Source organism: Mus caroli, unplaced genomic scaffold (assembly GCF_978045245.1).
Source record: "Mus caroli unplaced genomic scaffold, Mus_caroli_1 scaffold_12, whole genome shotgun sequence".
Classification (NCBI taxonomy): domain Eukaryota; kingdom Metazoa; phylum Chordata; class Mammalia; order Rodentia; family Muridae; genus Mus; species Mus caroli.
This window is the reverse complement of record NW_028227267.1, coordinates 65,700,332-65,721,101: the sequence shown is the minus strand read 5'-3', so window position 1 is coordinate 65,721,101 and position 20,770 is coordinate 65,700,332. Positions and strand designations below refer to the sequence as shown.

At 43.6% G+C, this 20,770-nt stretch overlaps 1 protein-coding gene across 1 annotated transcript in view; it reads right to left on the bottom strand.

Annotated features, from left to right (window-relative positions):
- Loxl2 (lysyl oxidase like 2) overlaps window positions 1-20,357 on the bottom strand; it is a 100,952-nt gene extending 80,595 nt beyond the window's left edge. The window contains exon 1 of the mRNA XM_021181545.3: window positions 20,228-20,357. The gene's annotated coding sequence lies outside the window, so the exon portion shown is untranslated. The remainder of the gene's footprint in view (window positions 1-20,227) is intronic.
- Window positions 20,358-20,770: the final 413 nt, after the last annotated feature.

The following is a 20,770-nucleotide window of genomic DNA, read 5'->3' as shown; positions in this document are numbered from 1 at the left end:
CCACGACCCCCGCCGCAGGATTTAGAGACTGCTGGTGAGTGGAACACAGCTTCTGCTCCAATCTTTAAATAGTGACAACGATAACAACTAACCCCAGAGATTACCAGATGGCGAAAGGTAAACGTAATAATCTTACTAACAGGAACCAAGACCACTCACCATCATCAGAACCCAGCACCCCCACTTCGCCCAGTCCAGGGCACCCCAACACACCGGAAAAGCTAGACACGGATTTAAAAGCATATCTCCTGATGATGATAGAGGACTTCAAGAAGGACTTTAATAACACACTTAAAGAAATGCAGGAGAACACTGATAAAAAGGCAGAAGACAATAAAGAGGAAGCACAAAAATCCCTTAAAGAATTGCAGGAGAACACTGCTAAAGAGTTACAAATCCTTAAAGAAAAACATGATAACATAATCAAACAGGTAGAAGTCCTTACAGAAAAACAGGAAAACACATCCAAACAGATGATGGAAATGAACAAAACCATACTAGACCTAAAAAGGGAAGTAGACACAATAAAGAAAACCCAAAATGAGGCAACACTGGAGATAGAAACCCTAGGAAAGAAATCTGGAACCATAGATACGAGCATCAGCAACAGAATACAAGAGATGGAAGAGAGAATCTCAGGTGCAGAAGATTCCATAGAGAACATCGGCACAACAATCAAGGAAAATGTAAAATGCAAAAAGATCCTAACTCAAAACATCCAAGAAATACAGGACATAATGAGAAGACCAAACCTACGAATAATAGGAGTGGATGAGAATGAAGATTTTCAACTCAAAGGACCAGCAAACATCTTCAACAAAATTATAGAAGAAAACTTCCCAAATCTAAAGAAAGAGATGCCCATGAACATACAAGAAGCCTACAGAACTCCAAATAGACTGGACCAGAAAAGAAATACCTCCCGACACATAATAATCAGAGCAACAAATGCTCTAAATAAAGATAGAATACTAAAAGCAGTAAGAGAAAAAGGCCAAGTAACATATAAAGGCAAGCCTATCAGAATTACACCAGACTTTTCACCAGAGACTATGAAAGCCAGAAGATCCTGGACGGATGTTATACAGACACTAAAAGAACACAAATTCCAGCCCAGGCTACTATACCCAGCCAAACTCTCAATTAACATAGATGGAGAAACCAAAGTATTCCACGACAAAACCAAATTCACACATTATCTCTCCACGAATCCAGCCCTTCAAAGGATAATAACAGAAAAAAACCAATACAAGGACAGGAACCACGCCCTAGAAACAACAAGAAGGTAATCCCTCAACAAACCTAAAAGAAGACAGCCACAAGAACAAAATGCCAACTTTAACATCAAAAATAACAGGAAACAACAATTACTTTTCCTTAATATCTCTTAATATCAATGGACTCAACTCCCCGATAAAAAGACATAGTCTAACAAACTGGCTACACAAACAAGACCCAACATTTTGCTGCTTACAGGAAACTCATCTCAGAGAAAAGGATAGACACTACCTCAGAATGAAAGGCTGGAAAACAATTTTCCAAGCAAATGGCATGAAGAAACAAGCTGGAGTAGCCATTCTAATATCTGATAAGATTGACTTCCAACCCAAAGTCATTAAAAAAGACAGGGAGGGACACTTCATACTCATCAAAGGTAAAATCCTCCAAGAGGAACTATCAATCCTGAATATCTATGCTCCAAATACAAAGGCAGCCACATTCATTAAAGAAACTTTAGTAAAGCTCAAAGCACACATTGCACCTCATACAATAATAGTGGGAGACTTCAACACACCACTTTCACCAATGGACAGATCATGGAAACAGAAACTAAACAGGGACACAGTGAAACTAACAGAAATTATGAATCAAATGGATCTGGAAGATATCTACAGAACATTCTATCCTAAAACAAAAGGATATACCTTCTTCTCAGCACCTCATGGTACCTTCTCCAAAATTGACCACATAATTGGTCACAAAGCAGGCCTCAACAGATATAAAAATATTGAAATTGTCCCATGCATCCTATCAGATCACCATGGACTAAGGCTGATCTTCAATAACAAAATAAATAATAGAAAGCCAACCTTCACGTGGAAACTGAACAACACTCTTCTCAATGATACCTTGGTCAAGGAAGGAATAAAGAAAGAAATTAAGGACTTTTTAGAGTTCAATGAAAATGAAGCCACAACATACCCAAACTTATGGGACGCAATGAAAGCATTTTTAAGAGGAAAACTCATAGCTCTGAGTGCCTCCAAAAGGAAACTAGAGAGAGCACACATTAGCAGCTTGACAACACACCTAAAAGCACTAGAACAAAAGGAAGCAAATTCACCCAAGAGGAGTAGACGGCAGGAAATAATCAAACTCAGGGGTGAAATCAACCAAGTGGAAACAAGAAAAACTATTCAAAGAATCAACCAATCAAGGAGCTGGTTCTTTGAGAAAATCAACAAGATAGATAAACCCTTAGCCAGACTCACTAGAGGGCACAGGGAAAGCATCCTAATTAACAAAATCAGAAATGAAAAAGGAGACATAACAACAGATCCTGAAGACATCCAAAACACCATCAGATCCTTCTACCAAAGGCTATACTCAACAAAACTGGAGAACCTGGATGAAATGGACAAGTTCCTAGACAGATACCAGGTACCAAAGCTGAATCAAGATCAGGTTAATGATCTAAACAGCCCTATATCCCCCAAAGAAATAGAAGCAGTCATTAATAGTCTCCCAACTAAAAAAAGCCCAGGACCAGATGGGTTTAGTGCAGAGTTCTATCAGACCTTCAAAGAAGATCTAATCCCAGTTCTTCACAAACTATTCCACAAAATAGAAACAGAAGGTACTCTACCCAACTCATTCTATGAAGCCACAATTACTCTGATACCTAAACCACAAAAAGACCCAACAAAGATAGAAAACTTCAGACCAATATCCCTTATGAATATTGATGCAAAAATCCTCAATAAAGTTCTTGCTAACCGAATCCAAGAACACATCAAAACAATCATCCATCCTGACCAAGTAGGTTTCATCCCAGGGATGCAGGGATGGTTCAATATACGGAAATCCATCAACGTAATCCAGTATATAAACAAACTCAAAGACAAAAACCACATGGTCATCTCCTTAGATGCGGAAAAAGCATTTGACAAGATCCAACACCCCTTCATGATAAAAGTCTTGGAAAGATCAGGAATTCAAGGCCCATACCTAAACATGATAAAAGCAATCTACAGCAAACCAGTAGCCAACATCAAAGTAAATGGTGAGAAGCTTGAAGCAATCCCTCTAAAATCAGGGACTAGACAAGGCTGTCCACTTTCTCCATACCTATTCAACATTGTACTTGAAGTCCTAGCCAGAGCAATTCGACAACAAAAGGAGATCAAAGGGATACAAATTGGAAAAGATGAAGTCAAAATATCACTTTTTGCAGATGATATGATAGTATATATAAGTGACCCTAAAAATTCCACCAGAGAACTCCTAAGCCTGATAAACAGCTTCGGTGAAGTAGCTGGATATAAAATTAACTCAAACAAATCAATGGCCTTTCTCTACACAAAGAATAAACAGGCTGAGAAAGAAATTAGGGAAACAACACCCTTCTCAATAGTCACAAATAATATAAAATATCTTGGCGTGACTCTAACTAAGGAAGTGAAAGATCTGTATAATAAAAACTTCAAGTCTCTGAAGAAAGAAATTATAGAAGATCTCAGAAGATGGAAAGATCTCCCATGCTCATGGATTGGCAGGATCAACATTGTAAAAATGGCTATCTTGCCAAAAGCAATCTACAGATTCAATGCAATCCCCATCAAAATTCCAAATCAATTCTTCAACGAATTAGAAAGTGCAATCTGCAAATTCATCTGGAATAACAAAAAACCTAGGATAGCAAAAACTCTCCTCAAGGATAAAAGAACCTCTGGTGGAATCACCATGCCGGACCTAAAGCTCTACTACAGAGCAATTGTGATAAAAACTGCATGGTACTGGTATAGTGACAGACAAATAGACCAATGGAATAGAATTGAAGACCCAGAAATGAATCCACACACCTATGGTCACTTGATCTTCGACAAGGGAGCTAAAAACATCCAGTGGAAGAAAGACAGCATTTTCAACAAATGGTGCTGGCACAACTGGTTGTTAACATGTAGAAGAATGCGAATCGATCCATTCCTATCTCCTTGTACTAAGGTCAAGTCTAAGTGGATCAAGGAACTTCACATAAAACCAGAGACACTGAAACTTATAGAGGAGAAAGTGGGGAAAAGCCTTGAAGATATGGGCACAGGGGAAAAATTCCTGAATAGAACAGTGATGGCTTGTGCTATAAGATCGAGAATTGACAAGTGGGACCTCATGAAACTACAAAGCTTCTGCAAGGCTAAAGACACCATCAATAAGACAAAAAAACCACCAACAGATTGGGAAAGGATCTTCACCTATCCTAAATCAGATAAGGGACTAATATCCAATATATATAAAGAACTCAAGAAGGTGGACTCCAGAAAGTTAAATAACCCCATTAAAAAATGGGGCTCAGAACTGAACAAAGAATTCTCACCTGAGGAATACCGAATGGCAGAGAAGCACCTGAAAAAATGTTCAACATCCTTAATCATCAGGGAAATGCAAATCAAAACAACCCTGAGATTCCACCTCACACCAGTCAGAATGGCTAAGATCAAAAATTCAGGTGACAGCAGATGCTGGCGAGGATGTGGAGAAAGTGGAACACTCCTCCATTGTTGGTGGGATTGCAAGCTTGTACAACCACTCTGGAAATCAGTCTGGCGGTTCCTCAGAAAATTGGACATAGTACTACCGGAGGATCCAGCAATACCTCTCCTGGGCATATATCCAGAAGATGTCCCAACCGGTAAAAAGGACACATGCTCCACTATGTTCATAGCAGCCCTATTTATAATAGCCAGAAGCTGGAAAGAACCCAGATGTCCCTCAACAGAGGAATGGATACAGAAATTATGGTACATTTACACAATGGAGTACTACTCAGCTATTAAAAAGAATGAATTTATGAAATTCCTAGCCAAATGGATGGACCTGGAGGGCATCATCTTGAGTGAAGTAACACAATCACAAAAGATCTCACACAATATGTATTCATTGATAAGTGGATATTAGCCCAAAACTTAGGATACCCAAGATATAAGATACAATTTGATAAACGCATGAAACTCAAGAAGAATGAAGACCAAAGTGTGGACATTGTGCACCTTCTTAGAATTGGGAACAAAACACCCAGGGAAGGAGTTACAGAGACAAAGTTCGTAGCTGTGATGAAAGGATGGACCATTTAGAGACTGCTGTATCCAGGGATCCGTCCCATCATCAGCTTCTAAACGCTGGCACCATTGCATACACTAGTAAGATCTTGCTGAAAGGACCCAAATATAGCTGTCTTTTGTGAGACGATGCCGGGGCCTAGCAAACACAGGAGTGGATGTTCACAGTCAGCTATTGGATGTATCACAGGGCTCCCAATGGAGAAGCTAGAGAAAGTACCCAAGGAGCTAAAGGGATCTGCAACCCTATTGTTGGAACAACATGATGTACTAACCAGAACCCTGGAGCTCTTGTCTCTAGCTGCATATGTATCGAAAGATGGCCTAGTCGGCCATCACTGGAAAGAGAGGCCCATTGGACTTGCAAACTTTATATGCCCCAATATAGGGGAATGCCAGGGCCAAAAGAATGGGAATGGGTGGGTAGGGAAGTGGGGGGCGCTATGGGGGACTTTTGGGATAGTATTGGAAATGTAATTGAGGAAAATATGTAATAAAAATATTTAAAAAAAAAAAAAAAAAAAAAAAAAAAAAAAAAAAAAAAAAAAGAAAGCAAGAGGCCTCAAGTTCAAATTCTAATCAGCCATATAAAAGTTGGGTATGTATTCCTCTAACCCAAGTACTGGATAAGTAAACAGGTGGGTCCGGGTACTTGCTGGACAACCAGTTTAGACAGAGGGTTTCAAGTTCAGCCAGAGCTTCTGTCTCAAAAAAAAAAAAAAAAAAAAAAAGGCAATAGCATACATGTATATGGTATTGTGTACCACACAGAGGAGGGGGAGGGGAGAGCGAGACGAGAGGTAGGTCAAAAAGCCTGGATGAAGTCCCATCTCTTCCTGTGGTTAGACACCAGGAAGCTGTATCCTCAGCATCCCTTTGAATATCTCTGAGGAGCCTCTTCAAATCCACAGTCTCAGAACACTCTACAGCAGGGAAGTTGCATCACAGACACCATGGAAACTCTGGAATCCTTGGTCTGTCAACAGAGGGTGTCTGCCAACTGGGTCAGTTGGACACAGCAGATGACTGTGGAGACCCCAAAGTTCAATTCACACACACTGAGGTTGTGCAGGCCATGGGTGTGTGTGTGTGTGTGTGTGTGTGTGTGTCTGTGTGTCTGTCTGTCTGTCTGCCTGTTGCACAAGACCTTTCTTGAAGAATGTCCTACTGAATATCACCTGAGTGATACCTGGGAACTTTGTAGGAGATGATCCTCATTACTTATATGGTGGAGCCCAGGAAAAGGTCAGCATCAGAAGGCTTCAAGCAACATGACTGAAGGCTGAAACATCTGACTGGAAGAATTCAAAGCATCGACTGCTAGAAAGGGGTTGCTCACCTCTGGAGCTCACCAGAAAATGATAAATTTTGTCCCTTGTATTTTTTTTTCATGGTCTTGCAAGGATAGTCTTACATTCAATTCAATCCACTTGAGAATACAATGTCCTCTACGTCTTCCTGACAAGAGGTGCTGGGCTCCAAGGGCCCTCTGAGGGGTATATGAAAGGAATTCACTCACACAGTGGGACTCAGGTTCCAGGGCTTCATCAGAAGCATCGGTTCCTCAAGGCCTTGTATGTGACCCAACAGTTGGTGACCACTTGTGGCTGTCCCCACACTCCCCCTCCACACACAACAGGACAGATCACTGTTACATCCTCACTGACAGCAACTGGTTCACATTCTATGTCTACTGCTCATGAGCTTGGGAACCCCAGGTGTACTTAGGTTTTCCTAGACTTAATAATCCTGTAGACTTGAAAGAATATATTTCTTAAAACAATCTTACATGAAAATGAGAAACACCTGTTTCATGGGACACTTTGTAAAAAGAATCAAAGAAAAAGCTCCTTGAATCTCTGACCCACAATTGATGCTCAAATATGAATAGCTGATGTATCTTGGATCAGGCTGCTCTGTGCTCCTGATTCCAGTCGAGTTGTTCAAGCACCTATGATAGTGTGGGCTGATGCTCAGCTGTGAACATTGGGGCTGGGCTTAATTTTGAACTTTGATTCCTCCAATTATGCACTGGAGCTGGGGATAAACTTTGGCAGGTCCTTCTAGATCCAGCTTTAATAAACCGTTATTTAAAACCCAGAAATTCTCATTTATACAGCATAGTCTGTTGCAGAAGTTCAACTGCCTATGCTTTATAAACTAAGTAGGTGTTAATCTGTGCTAAAGGACAAAGAACTACAGGATATCTCCGTAGACGTTGAAGCAGGGCTACATTAGCCAAGGCTCTTGCAGAGTTGAAGAAAGGATGAAATCAGAGAGTAAGAAGGGGCTCTAGATATTCAATCTGGGATATCTATGAACAGTGATACTTCAATTGTCCCAACGTCAGCATCATATCTTTATTTGTCACTCCAGAAAGTTTCCAGTATAGAGTTCCTGATTTGATTCCAGGACTGACAATGTACAGATGCTAGGATTTGAAAATCCTTCATGAGGGGGACTCTGGGTGAGATGGTACACAAGACACCATGAGAGCCAGTAAAGGAAGAGAGTTGTAGAAAGAAAAATAAACTTCATTTCCAAGAGAGAAATACAGAATGAACCTTAGAAACCCGAAGAGAAAGGGAAAGAGTAGGAATTCTGGACAAGAGCAGGAAAGAGCATCATGTACTCTATCTCCATAGTTCCTCAGCAGAGTGAAGAGAAACGAAGCTCCTTCCAAAGGGTTTGATGCCAGGGATTAAGCCCTCAACATTAGGCTGCCCAAAAAGAAGATTCTGCTCCACTTCAGGAGTAGGGGGGGGTGATAGGGAAAGGGGAGTGGGAGAGGGGGAGAGGGGGAGAGGGGGAGAGGGGGGAGAGGGGGAGAGGAGGAGAGGGGAGAGGAGGAGAGGGGAGAGGGGAGAGGGGAGAGGGGAGAGGGGAGAGGGGAGAGGAGGACAACATGGCTTCTCTAAAAGAACCAAACTCAACTTCCAAACCCAAAGACACTGAAATAGGTAAAATGCCAAGTCAAGATTTGAAGTTTTATGGTTAAAATGGTCAAGTCAAGATTTGAAGTTTTCTGGTAAAAATGGTCAGTGGTTTGGAAGAGGATACAAACAAGCAGCTGAATTTAACTGAAGCCCTAGAGAGAAAAGTTGGAAACAGGAGAAATCGGCAATATGGATTTAAAAAGTCAACACTCTGATCAGAAGCATCTTAGGGGAGGAATGGGTATGTTTCAGCTTATAGGTTACAGTCCGTCCTTGAAAGAAATCATAGCAGGAACCCAAGAAGGAATTTAAAGTAGAAATCACTTTCTTATACAGCCTAGGATCACCTGCCAAAGGAATGGGGCCACCCACCGTGGGATGGGCCCTCCCACGATCATTAACAATCAAGATGATGCCCCACCCCACCTCAAGTGGACATGCCAACAGATCAGTCTGTTCTGGACAAGTCCTCATTAGAAGCTCTTCCCTCAGATGACTCTAGGTTGTAGCAGGTTGGCAGTTAATGCTAAATAGGATGGCGATTGAGGGCTCCCTTTCCTCCAAATCATCAAAAAAACCCCATTCTCACACAGGTGAGCTAGAATCTCACTGCAGTTTTCATTTGTATGTGCTTAGTGAAGAAATGAGCTCCCTCATCCCAGAAAAGTCCTTGACCACTTTTATTTCCTCTTTGATAGCATCTATTCCAATTTTCACACTCTGTACTACTTGGTTAACTCTTCTGAGTTCTCTTTGGATATCAATTGTGAGATGGATAGAAGGTAAAGTCCACCTCATTCTATGAATGCCTCTTCTCCCTATTGTTTGCTTGCTATGCAGAGCCTTTAAAACAATGTATGAAAATGGCATCAGATCCCATTACCATGTGGTTGCTGGGAACTGAACTCAGGACCTCTGGAAGAGCAAGCAGCCAGTGCTCTTAACCACTGAGCCATCTCTCTGGCCCCCAGTTTTCTCTTCTTAGTATAGAATTCTTTCTACCTTCTTCTGTAATTGTGATCTATTGCCATGAGTGCCCTTAGCTTAGCCTTGTCATGAAAGGCTCTTACTTCTTTTGCTGTGAAGGACAGTTTTGTTGGGTATAATAGTCTTGGTAGTTATTTTCTTTCAGTGCTTGAAAAATATCATTCCATGCCCTCTTGGTACTCAGAGTTGCTTCTGAGAAAATATTAATCTAATGTTTGTCTTTATATGTTACTTGCACTCTGTTGTATATATTGAAAAATTCTTTGATCAGTACTTTGGGTAATTTAACTATAATATGTTAACAAAGTATTTTTATGATCATGTCTATTTGGGATTTTAAATGTTTCCTGTACTTAGATGCTCATATGCTCACCTATATTTGAGAATTTGTCTGCTGTTGTTTAATTAAATAGGTTTTTTTATGCCCTCAGCCTATAGCTCTTCCAACAAGCCAAATATTTGATTTTTGAAGGATACCCTAAAAGCTTTCACATGGTCTCCTCATTGCTTATTTTTTCCTTCCTTCATTCCTTCCTTCATCTCTCTCTCTCTTTCATTCTTTCCTGTTATTAACTTTTAAAAAAAATCTTATTTTCAAGCTCTGTTATTTTTTTTCCTATCTGATCTAGTGTGTTACTGAAGCCGCCACCTGATTTTCCTGATTTTTGAGCTTCTCACCCCTGAATTTTCTGTTGAAGTCTCTTTTTGACTCCTCTGTCATGACCATGCATATGGTCACTGTCTTGTTCTGATCCAACAGTGCCTTCTTAGATCACAGGCCTGCATGTGTGTGTTGTCTTTCAACATACTAAGCATATTTGAATCCTCTGCTCCACATTTCATCTTCTTTGATATCTCAGAATCAGTTACTAGAGAGTTATGAATTTTATTGGTATAATTTTTCATCATTTTTTTGTATTATTACTAGGTTAAGAGTCATTCATCTGTTGGGATAGGCATCACTTAAGCATTTATGTGATGGCTTTCTTAATGACTTCCTTTTGATGATGTGTCTAGAGGACTCTGTCCTGGGCTTCATCTCAATAGAATTTCTTTTCCTGTCATACTCTCCAAGGCTACTCTTCCACCATGTTTTTTTCTCATACAGCCTGACCTGGCAGCTGACCTAAAATTAGAAAGTAGCGTGGCACAGTTTCACTTTGCCTGTGACAAAATGGGCCTACTACAAATTTCTACAGGTTTCAAGAAAGACACTCCATTGGTAAAGTGACCCCATAAAGTGTCAAGGGATGAAAACAACTAAATGACCAGAAATCCAGAAAATACCCTGACAAAGTAGATACAAAATTAGTCAGAAGAGAAAAACAAAGCCACTACACATTAGAAAGGGACTACTTAGCAAAGAAGTAATTTTATTATTTTTAACCACAGATATATCCCCATTTGACCCTCTGTAAAGTCATGATGGCTCCTCAAAGCTGACTTTTGTGTCTGTTTCTATATTTTATTACTAACTGGAATAATGAGGCATACCTGGAAATAAGCACCTTAAATATGTCAGTTACAGAACACAGTAAAACAAACAAATGAACAAAACTATCATTTGAGAAAATTGAAACTATCTTCCATAATTTGTATAAGTTTCATTAGACTTTATTATAAAAAAGGAAATATGTACAGATGTGAACTAGTACTCTCGTATGAGCTGTGTGGAAAGTCATGGGACTGGTGGTACCCTTCGTCTGTTAGGCACTGCCTCCTGTCCCTGATTTGGCATGTGACAAATCCCATGCTCCTTGACAATGGCCCCTGTGAGCCATAGCTCTCTTCCCAGAGTTCACTTCTCCTTCAATGTCTAGGAAGCAGCAACTACTGTTTTTGGCAATAGTGATATTAACACATCACACAGAATAAGGGAAACACATCACATACAAACCATACACTGTATCTGGAGCATTGTGCTTTTTGGATTTTCAAAGCATTCTTGTGGTACCGGATCTTTGTCTGACCCTCATATCTAGCTGCGTCCCAACCAGGTTTAATCTCTTCCTAAAAGAGATTTCTGTAGGCACTCACTATATGTGACTGCATGTGACTCTATGGGGACTGTGTGTGATTCTATGTGACTGCATGTGATTCTATGGAATTGTATATGACTTGGCTTTGGCCTCCCAAGTCAGATTATTCATTTTCCCCAATATATTTATACTAAAGTTAGTTTGTTTTTAAGATTTTTCACTTTTTTAAAAAAATTTTTATGTGTGTGGGTGTTTTTCCTACATGTATGTCTGTGCACTACGTGTGTGGTACCAACCCATAGAGGTCAGAAGATGACATTGGATCCCCTGGAATTGGAGTTACAGACAATTGTGAGCTGCCATGAGGTTGAATGCTGGGAATTGAATCCAGAGCCCCCAGAAAGAACAGCAAGTGCTCTTAATCGCTGAGTCATCTCTTCATCCTGTATCCAGATGTCTGGGTTCTAGAGCACCCATGTTTATCCTGCTGTCCTCAATACAAAGCGTGGCCAAGATAACCTCACCACAGAAGAGCAGTGTGGCCCATGTTGGTCTCATACAAAGGAAAGGGCTAGAACGTAGCAGAATTCTGTCACCAATAAAAATATTCTATTTGACATCTCTAGAGATATAGATTTTGGATCAGGGGCTGAGGTGAGAGTTGTCTCCTCTACTGGACAGGGATTCCTGCTGAGGCCAATAGGAGAGATGAGTGGTTCTTGGCTCTTTCTGGAGAGTGGTCTGGGGCTGTGTCTGGCTACACTTTGTGGAGGGAGGATGTGTTGAGCAGACGAGGTGTACTCAAGAGCATGAGGGAAGCCCTTGTGAATACTTCAGACACTAATGGAGATTTTTAGACACCAGACTGGTCCAGGCCTGATTCATTTTGCCCCTAGCCCTGAATTCCACCACAGTCCTGTCTATTTCTGGTTACAGAGATGGAATGTTCAGGGCAGAGTGAGGTGGTGAGAAGGTGGCTGTACAAAGCCGAATAGTTTTCAGCCTTCAAAATGAGGTCTTTGTTAGCATGATTTGTTGTGACCAATCAGGGTTCCCCACTGTCCACCTCTGGGTTGGGGTGGAATCTCACTTTGACCAGGCTGTTTCCTGGGGAGGTTGATGAAACAATTTCAGACACTTTCAAATGTGCTTACGGGAAACTCTTAGGTCAGACGGAAAGGTAAAGACCACTGAGGAGCAGCTCATGGGGTAAAGGGAGCAGAGGTCTCTGGTCAGTCAGCCTATCTGACACTGTGAATATAGGATCGATAAGATATCCTGTCCCCAAAAATAAGATAGAGAAGCAGTTGAGAAAGACACTGCAGCATCAACCTCTGGCTGCCACATGCACTTACATGGATGAGCACACCCACATACATGCATGACATACATGGGTGTGTACATGTATAACACACACACACATAACAATGAAGTGATAGACTTCAACTCTCCAACACATTGCCCACAGTGAAGAAACTGGAAAACTCACAATCCAACTCAAAGACCACACATAGAAAGTCACAAGGATGCTCACTGGGTTCAAATGTCCAACCTACATAACCCCTACCAAAAGGGGGACACATGGCTTGGCTACAAGATAATTCATAACAGGATGCCAGATGACAAGAAAACCCACAGGCTCAACTAACCTGAGCCCATAGGGACTTGCAGAGACTGAACTACTCACCAGGAAGCCTGCATGGGACCGGGGTAGGCTCTCCATACGTATGTTACAGTTATATAGCTTGGGTCTTCTTGAGGGACTGCTAACAGTGGGAGCAGGGGCTCTCTGACTCTGTTGCCTGCCTTTGGGATCCTTTCCATCTACAGGGTTGCCCTATCTAGCCTTCTTCATAGGAGAGAAGGTGCCTAGACTTTCCTGCAACCTGACATGGCATGGCTGGCATGTCATCCATGAGAACCCTCCCCTTTTCTGAAGAGAAATGGGTGAGGAGTGGATGGGAGGGAGGGGTGGGGGGATAGGAGAGGAGACTGTGGTCAGAATGTAAAAAAATTATTAATTAAATAAAATTAATTAATGAAAGTTAGTTAATTTTAAAATTAATTAATTAAAAAGGAGAGGATGTCAGCATCCAAGAGCAGGTTCAGATTCTGCAAACAGAGAGGCATGATAGGGTCCTTGGGTGATATAAAAGGTCCAAAGTATCCAGCGTAATGACAGGTTCACAGCCAATGCTCAAAGGGTGACGACTCATATAATCTCACACTGGGAACAATCTGGACAAGATTCAGGAGGGTACCACTCCATTTGTATTATATTTTTAAAATGAATTTTGTAGTTGTGTGCATGTACAGAGGCTGCATACATGTGTGAGAGTTTTGTGTACACACACACACACACACACACATGTACACATGCATGTTGAGGACAGACATCAACCTTGGGTGTTGCTTTCTAAGGTTCCATCCATTGTTTCTTGAGGTAGGGTTTCTCTCTGAAGCTGTTCAAGTAGACCAAGCTGACTAGCCAATGAACCCCAGACACCCACCTGTCTCTGTCTCTGTCTCTGTCTCTGTCTCTGTCTCTGTCTCTGTCTCTGTCTCTGTCTCTGTCTCTACAGGACATCACCATGCCCACGCTTTTACTTGGGTTCTTGAGATGATACACGCGATCATGGAGATCTTCTTGCTTGTATGGCTTCCTATCAATCACTATTAAATGCCACATGGGAGACAGATTTTACCTATTTTACACATACTTTCAGACACACAGAATTTTAGAATGAACATCTTGGAACTAATTAGACTGCTCTAACCTCAAGCGCCTCTTTTATAAGGAGATGGAGGTTCACAAAAATTAGCAGGGAGAGGAGATGAAAATTGAGGCCAGGATGATTTACAAGCTTGGGATGCAATCCAGTCATTCCACACAAGCCTGATGTTTCCAGGGATGGAACTGACTGCAGCCTGAGAGCTCAAGGTCTGTCTAGGTGGACACTCAATTATGGAAGGGCTCAGACAGTTGAGTGAGCTGAATGTACTGGGTGGGAGATGGTGGGAGATGGTGGGAGATGGTGGGAGATGGTGGGAGATGGCAGGAGATGGTGGGAGATGGTGGTAGATGGTGGGAGGTGGTGGGAGATGGTGAGAGATGGCAGGAGATGGTGGGAGTCCAAGTGAGAGGAGTACACAAGTCATTCAGAGTGCCCAGGCTCTTTATGTAAGATAAGGCTTGACCATCAAAGGGAGGCTCAGCCCTTCATGCACACTGGGCATCTCCAGAAGCTGGAGACCAAGTGAGGGTCTGAGAGGAACAACTTGGTTCAACAGTCCATCATTTCAACCTTGTGCTCTTTTCATGATAGTAAAACCCAGAGAGGGAACGGTGACAAGCAGAGACCGTAGTCAGCTGGAAGCATTTGGCTGTCCCAGAGTCGGAGTGCCATACTGAAAGTGCTTAAAAGCCTCAGACCTGGGACTGTGCTGCCCGTGGCAGCCTTGGCTCCCACCAGAGAGCCCAGAGAGCATTAGCAACAGGCACCAACTGCCACATCAGCGAAGCTGGCTGGGCTCGGCTGCACAAAGCCAGCCGGTACCAAGTCTCCAGTGCTCACTCAAGATAATGGCATCTGCAGGGCAGTGGCATGTACCCAAAGGCCTGACAGTTCTCCTGTGTACTGCTCAGGATAGACTCAACACTAGTGCCAATCTCAAGTCTCCTTCTAAGATGGGTTCTAATATTCTTCCTACATCTCAAAGAACAGCCTGTTACCAGGGCCAGCTTTAGCAAGCCTCCACTCTCTTTAACATCAGCTTGCTGCGCCCAAAGCTCTGGCCAAGTTCCTACCTGCTTTCACATTCATCTGCCTCTGGACTTGTAGCTCCCTAGAAGACCAAACATCCATCTCACAGACACCACATTCCTAAGGATGGACTCAGATACGTGCATTTTTTGAAAATCCTGAGAAAATGGGGCCAGCAAGATGGCTCAGCAGGTGAAAGCGCTTGCCAGCAACAAGCTTAATGACCAGTGTCAATCGGCAGAGCCCACTCTGGTGGAAGAGAACTGACTCCTGAAAATTGTCCTCTGATTTCCACATGTAATGCAGTGGCTTCTATGTGCACACACATACATAGAATGTAATGCTTTTTAATTCCTAAGAAACTAAATTTAAAAAATTATAATCAATAAATGAATTCATCAAGGTTATATAATACAATATCAATATACAAAATTATATTCCTATATACTTTCTTTGAAATGTTTACTTATTTATTGTCTTTTAATTGCGTGTGTATCGGTGTGTGAACCTGAGTGAAGTCCCTGTGAAGGCCAGAAGATGGCGCCAGATCTGCTGGTGGTAGTCATAGGCAATTGTGAGTCAGCCTATGTGGGCCTTAGGAACCAAATTCTTGTCTTCTACGAGAGCAGTACAGGGTCTTAACTGTCTAACTGCACAAGTGTTACACCCTGAAAATACAAGGCATTGTTGAAAGAAATGAAAGATCTTCTCAATAAATGGCCGAGCATCCTATGTTCATGGACTGGAAGGCTTACTGTTTAAAAACCACTCCCTAGGTTGACCTGTACCTCCAACTCAATCCTGATCTTAGCAGATTTCTTTGTGGACATTGACAAGGCAGCCAATCCTGAAATACATATGGAATTGCCAGAGATCCAGGGTCAACTCTGAAGCGAGCAGAGAAGACACACGAACACTGTGGTTTCAAATACACTGACAACCAAGATGGTAGGGCTTAAAGACAGACGAAAAGCACAGAATTGAGAATCTAGGAATACACGTGCTCATCTATAGTCAATTGATTTGGATGAGAGTGTTAAGACTATTAGATGCTTTTTCCAAAAGTCATGCTAGGGCTAGAGATGTGGCTTACTGGTAAAACATTTGCCTAGCATCCATAATGCCCTGGGTTCAGTCTTCCATACTACAAAGCACAACAAAACAAACAAAACCCCTTAAATCCCTGGGCTCAGTACCCTACATCACATAAACTAGACACTGTAGTGGTGCGTGCATGTTATCCTAGTCCTTCAAGATAGAAACAAGAAGATCAGAAGTTCAAGGGCATTCCCAGTTACATGCTGAATCTGAGGTCAGCCTAGGCTATTTAATTGAATAAAAGGAGGGAAAGTGGGAGGGGAAAACAATTCTGAAAAGGTGGTCTTGGTGCTAGGGACTTCTCTGACACGAAGGCTTAGGAAATCAGCTATATACCTGGCCAGGCAATCCTCCCTGCTAAGCATGCAGCCAGACAACCGGGATAAGGAGTATCCGTGGCCTTGCTCCAGTCTGAACAAGGCTGAAGGCTGAGATGTCCAAGGTCATGTGTGCACTGTCAGAGTCTCTGTGGGTAACTACCTGGCTCTTCCTTTTCGGCACACAACTGCTAGTCTTGCAGACTCTGTGGTCCTGGGGCTCCAGCCATTTCATCCGAGCCTTCAGGATCTACCAGGGTACAACTGCCAGGCAAGCTGACCACAAAGGCTTTTCTACAGAAGGAATTGAACAGTGGTAGCTGTAAGCTGCTCTGTTAGAGCCACCTTTGGCCCCTAGAAGAAGAGGCATTTCCCTAGTTTCCCAAAAACCTTACAAGGAAAGAAATGACACCCCTGTCACTGCGCTGTAGACACAGTCTACTTAGGGAGTCTCCCTGGATGGAAACAGCCTGGTACCTAAGGGAGAAGGGAATTAAAGCTGCAGATCTTTAAGGCTGACATACACCTCTTCTGAGCTCAAGTTGGTAAATGAGGTTGGACACACACACACACACACACACACACACACACGCACGCACGCACGCACGCACACACCCTTCTCCCTCTTTCTTAGCCTCTAGCTGGCTGTATTATGAAAGATCTGTCCATCCCTTGTCAGTTTCAGTGCAAAACAAACAAGACAGAGGATAATCTAGTCCAGGAAACAGTCCTTTCCCCTACACTGCTTGCGGAGGAAGGGGGATCCTAACCAGTGGTCATTAAGAAGATGTAAAATGACATCTTAACACTACATTTAAGAAGCAAGCAAACCTAAGTGACAAAAATCCAAATAGCAAAGCACACTGGTGCTACCAATGCTCATTAGACAAAGGCAAAATAAAGCAAGATGTCTACAATGTGGGATTTTAGTAGGGAGACGGAGTCCCCTTCCTCTTTTGATGCCATAGGAGTTGGGGCATCAGTGTGAAAGGTGCCAGCAGACAAAACACCCAGGTGATCCTCAAAGATGGGTGATTATCCTCTTCCAAACTCTCCTCTGTGGCCTTTGTTTTCTCTAGAACCTAGATGTAGTCATTTCCTTCATCCAACCAGAGAAAAACCTCAAGGACAGAGCTGCCTCTTCAAAAAGGCAGGTGCCTTGCCCTCGACCACGAGAAGAACCACTGCTTTCCTACAGCAAATCCAGGCTTCTTGCAGCCCCTATCTCAAGCTCCAAAGGGCCAATTACCAAATGATTCCAAAGCATCTTCCCACAGAAAGCAGGAAGCTCCAGCGCAGCCTGCCAAGGGGTCCTCTTCAGAGAGCTAAGGGGTACTCGGCACTGATTGTTCACCTGTGATTGTTCACCTTGATCCCAGGAATGAAGTCTGCCTGTCAGGTGCTGAGTATGCCCAGCAACCGGCTACATTGCCCAGACAATGTCTGCATTTTCAAGATCCAAGTGTGAAATGAATTAAACACTACCCATCTCAGTCTTCAGAGGGACGTTGTAAAAAGTAGATAGGAAAGTGGCTTGAAAGCAAGCAATGCCATGAAACATGAATATTAGCACATTATACAGAGCAACAGGATGGAGCTCAACTCAATTTGGGAGGAAGTTGGGAGAGAAATATAATACAGATTGTGTAATAGAGGATAATACAAAATCTTAGTTCACTTTCTTGAGTGTAACAATAGCATCATAGTTATTTCACATTTCCAGGGTTGCACTGATCTATGACTATACATATGGATAAATCATATGATGTCAAGATTTGATTTTAAAAAAAAACTTCACTGAGAAAAGAAAAAAAAAACGGTCATAATGTAAGTGGGACAAAATGTTAGAACTGCTGAGAAGAACATAACTGTTCAGAATGCTCCCAAGAGCATATTTGAACATCTTCAGCATAAAACAGCTTAAACAAACAATTTAGAAATTTCTAGGACATTAGTCAGCTTTCTGATGGTCACATCCACAGCCCAGAAAATCTGTTTCCCTCACAGAGTACTTCCCAACTGGTCATCCAAAGGTCAGAGGGGTAGGAAAGAGCCCAGGAGAGGAGAGGATCCCAGCTGGAAAGGAAACAGACCAGTGGAAGTCGTCCTCAAAGACACTTTAGGGAAGCTTCAGAAAAGTCAGGCTCCAGTGTGGGCTTCGTCCCTCAAACTGGATTTTATTCCCCGTGTTTCTACTTGAGGTGTAAGTGATTTTACTGTTTTAACACAAAGGTCATAGCGGAAAAGCAAATACAGACTAATGGGACCCAGTGTCCTTGGGGACCGCCTGGAAACCATCAGGAACCCCCTTGGCTTCACAGCCATCCCAAGGAGAAGAGAGTGGGATCAGGAAAAGGCAGAGACTAGGAAAACGTTACAATTTCTCCAAGGTAAGATTAGACCAGTGAGTCAGACTTTTTTTTTTAATGTGTGAAGAGACCCAGGAATTGAATGCATCCTCCTTCTACCCAGTCCCTGGCCAACTAAGTACACAAAACACCGCGGGTTACTGATTCTCCCAAGATGACAAATGGGCTTTGGAGTTGCAGGCACTCACATCCAGTGGTGACATAATGGAGGGCTCCAGCCAAGAGTCATGAGCACTAAACCAGGGCTGTAGAGCTCCAGCCCTTCGGTGTAAGGAGGGGAAAGTAGTCATCGGGCTGATTTTAGCATCTCTTTAACCCCAAGGGCTTGGGGGTTAAAATGAATTTGGGCGTGTTTCTGACGTCGTGCACCTCCCACCTGAACTGGGGGTTCCCTAGCCACATTGGATAACTCAGCGTTACCTAGCCTACGCGGGGGGGGGGGGTGGGACACCCCTCTACTGTGCATTCTGTTTTGTTGTGATATTGATTGGTTGGTGATTGCTTGGTTGGGAACTCTTTAGTATTCCTTTAGGGCCAGGGAGTAATGGAGAGAAAGGAATATCTGTTTCTTCCGATCATTTCTATGGGGGACTGAATAGAGACACTTTCAGCAGACCACTACAACCTATGACTTCAAAAGTTGGGGTTGGGGCCAGGGCCAGGGGTGGGGGTGGGGGTAGAGAGATGACACCAGTAGGGAACAGAGTCAAAATAGGACACAGGGACCAAAAGGCCTGTGCGTTCGCAGTTAGTATTGGGGACCTCGAGACTAAACACATGGGACTCTACACACCACCCAGGGATTCACTAGTGCGGGTTCTTAACTACTGCTCAGTCTCACCGGGATAACGGCGGTAAGAGGTTCCCAGGGAGACATGGGAATGAATACTTGGCGCCAGGACCTTTCTCCTACTCTGTTCACTGAGCTCTGGTTCTCAGTAGAGCCTTTCCAGTTGCAAGCTATGTGCTCCACAGGCACTCGACCGCACGAAGACCAAAGCCACAGTTCACAGCCACACAGCCACATCGAAGCGTCTTCCTTGCCCCCGCCCCGTCATAAGCTCCATATTTCCAAAACCAGAACTCTTGGCTACCAGCCCAGCTTTCCGAAGCCCCTTCCCCATTTTGTACCCTTCAAAGCAAGCAGCTTGGGCCCCAAGACCCCACACCTCTGTCTGGAAGCGCCCTGGTTGCCCAGAAGAAAAGCTCCGAGCTTCTCGGATAAGTCGACCGCCTCCCGGGACCCGGGCAAAGTGAGACTGGGCGGGGCTGCTGACTTGGGGTTGAGGGTAGGGGGACCTGTCAGCCTGCACGTCCTCCTGCATTCCTGGCCCGAGCTGGCCCAAGGGAGGAGGGAGAGGAGGGCAGGATGGAGCCTGGGGATGCTCCCTCGGACCGCGCGCGAAAGGGGAGAGGGGGTGACCGGGGTAAAGGTTCTTACTTGGCAGCTGGGCTCCGTGGTGGCCAGGCTGGGACTGGGCTCTCAGCGGTGGCCCCTCTCCGCGCCGATCGCCGAGGGCCCTCCCGCCAAGAAGCCGGGGAAAATGCGGGGAGGTGCGCGCTACAGTTGGGGCAAGCTTTCTCCCGGGGCTTTTATAGAGAAACTAGCGGCAAACCCCACCCCCGACCCCAGCTCGCCCTGAAGGCGGCCTCCTGTTTAGCCCGGCCTCCACCCTTTGTTGAACTTCCTCGGTTTATCCCGGGATTGGGGGGCGGGGTGGGGTGGGGTGGATCAGCAAGGGTTGGGGCTGGCTGCTCTGGCGACCGCGCCGGTCCAGGCTGTGCACTTCTCCACTAGAGGATTCTACACTCTCCACCTCCTGGCTCCGCGTTCCAGATCCCCCAGGGTATGTTTTACCAGGATTAAGCCGGGCGCTGAATCCAGCTTCTTTACCTGAACACTAAACGTTGAAGTCATCATTTATCTCGCTCAGGCTTGGCGTTCCTTCTCTGGTAGACAGATTCTGAATAGCAAATCCAAACG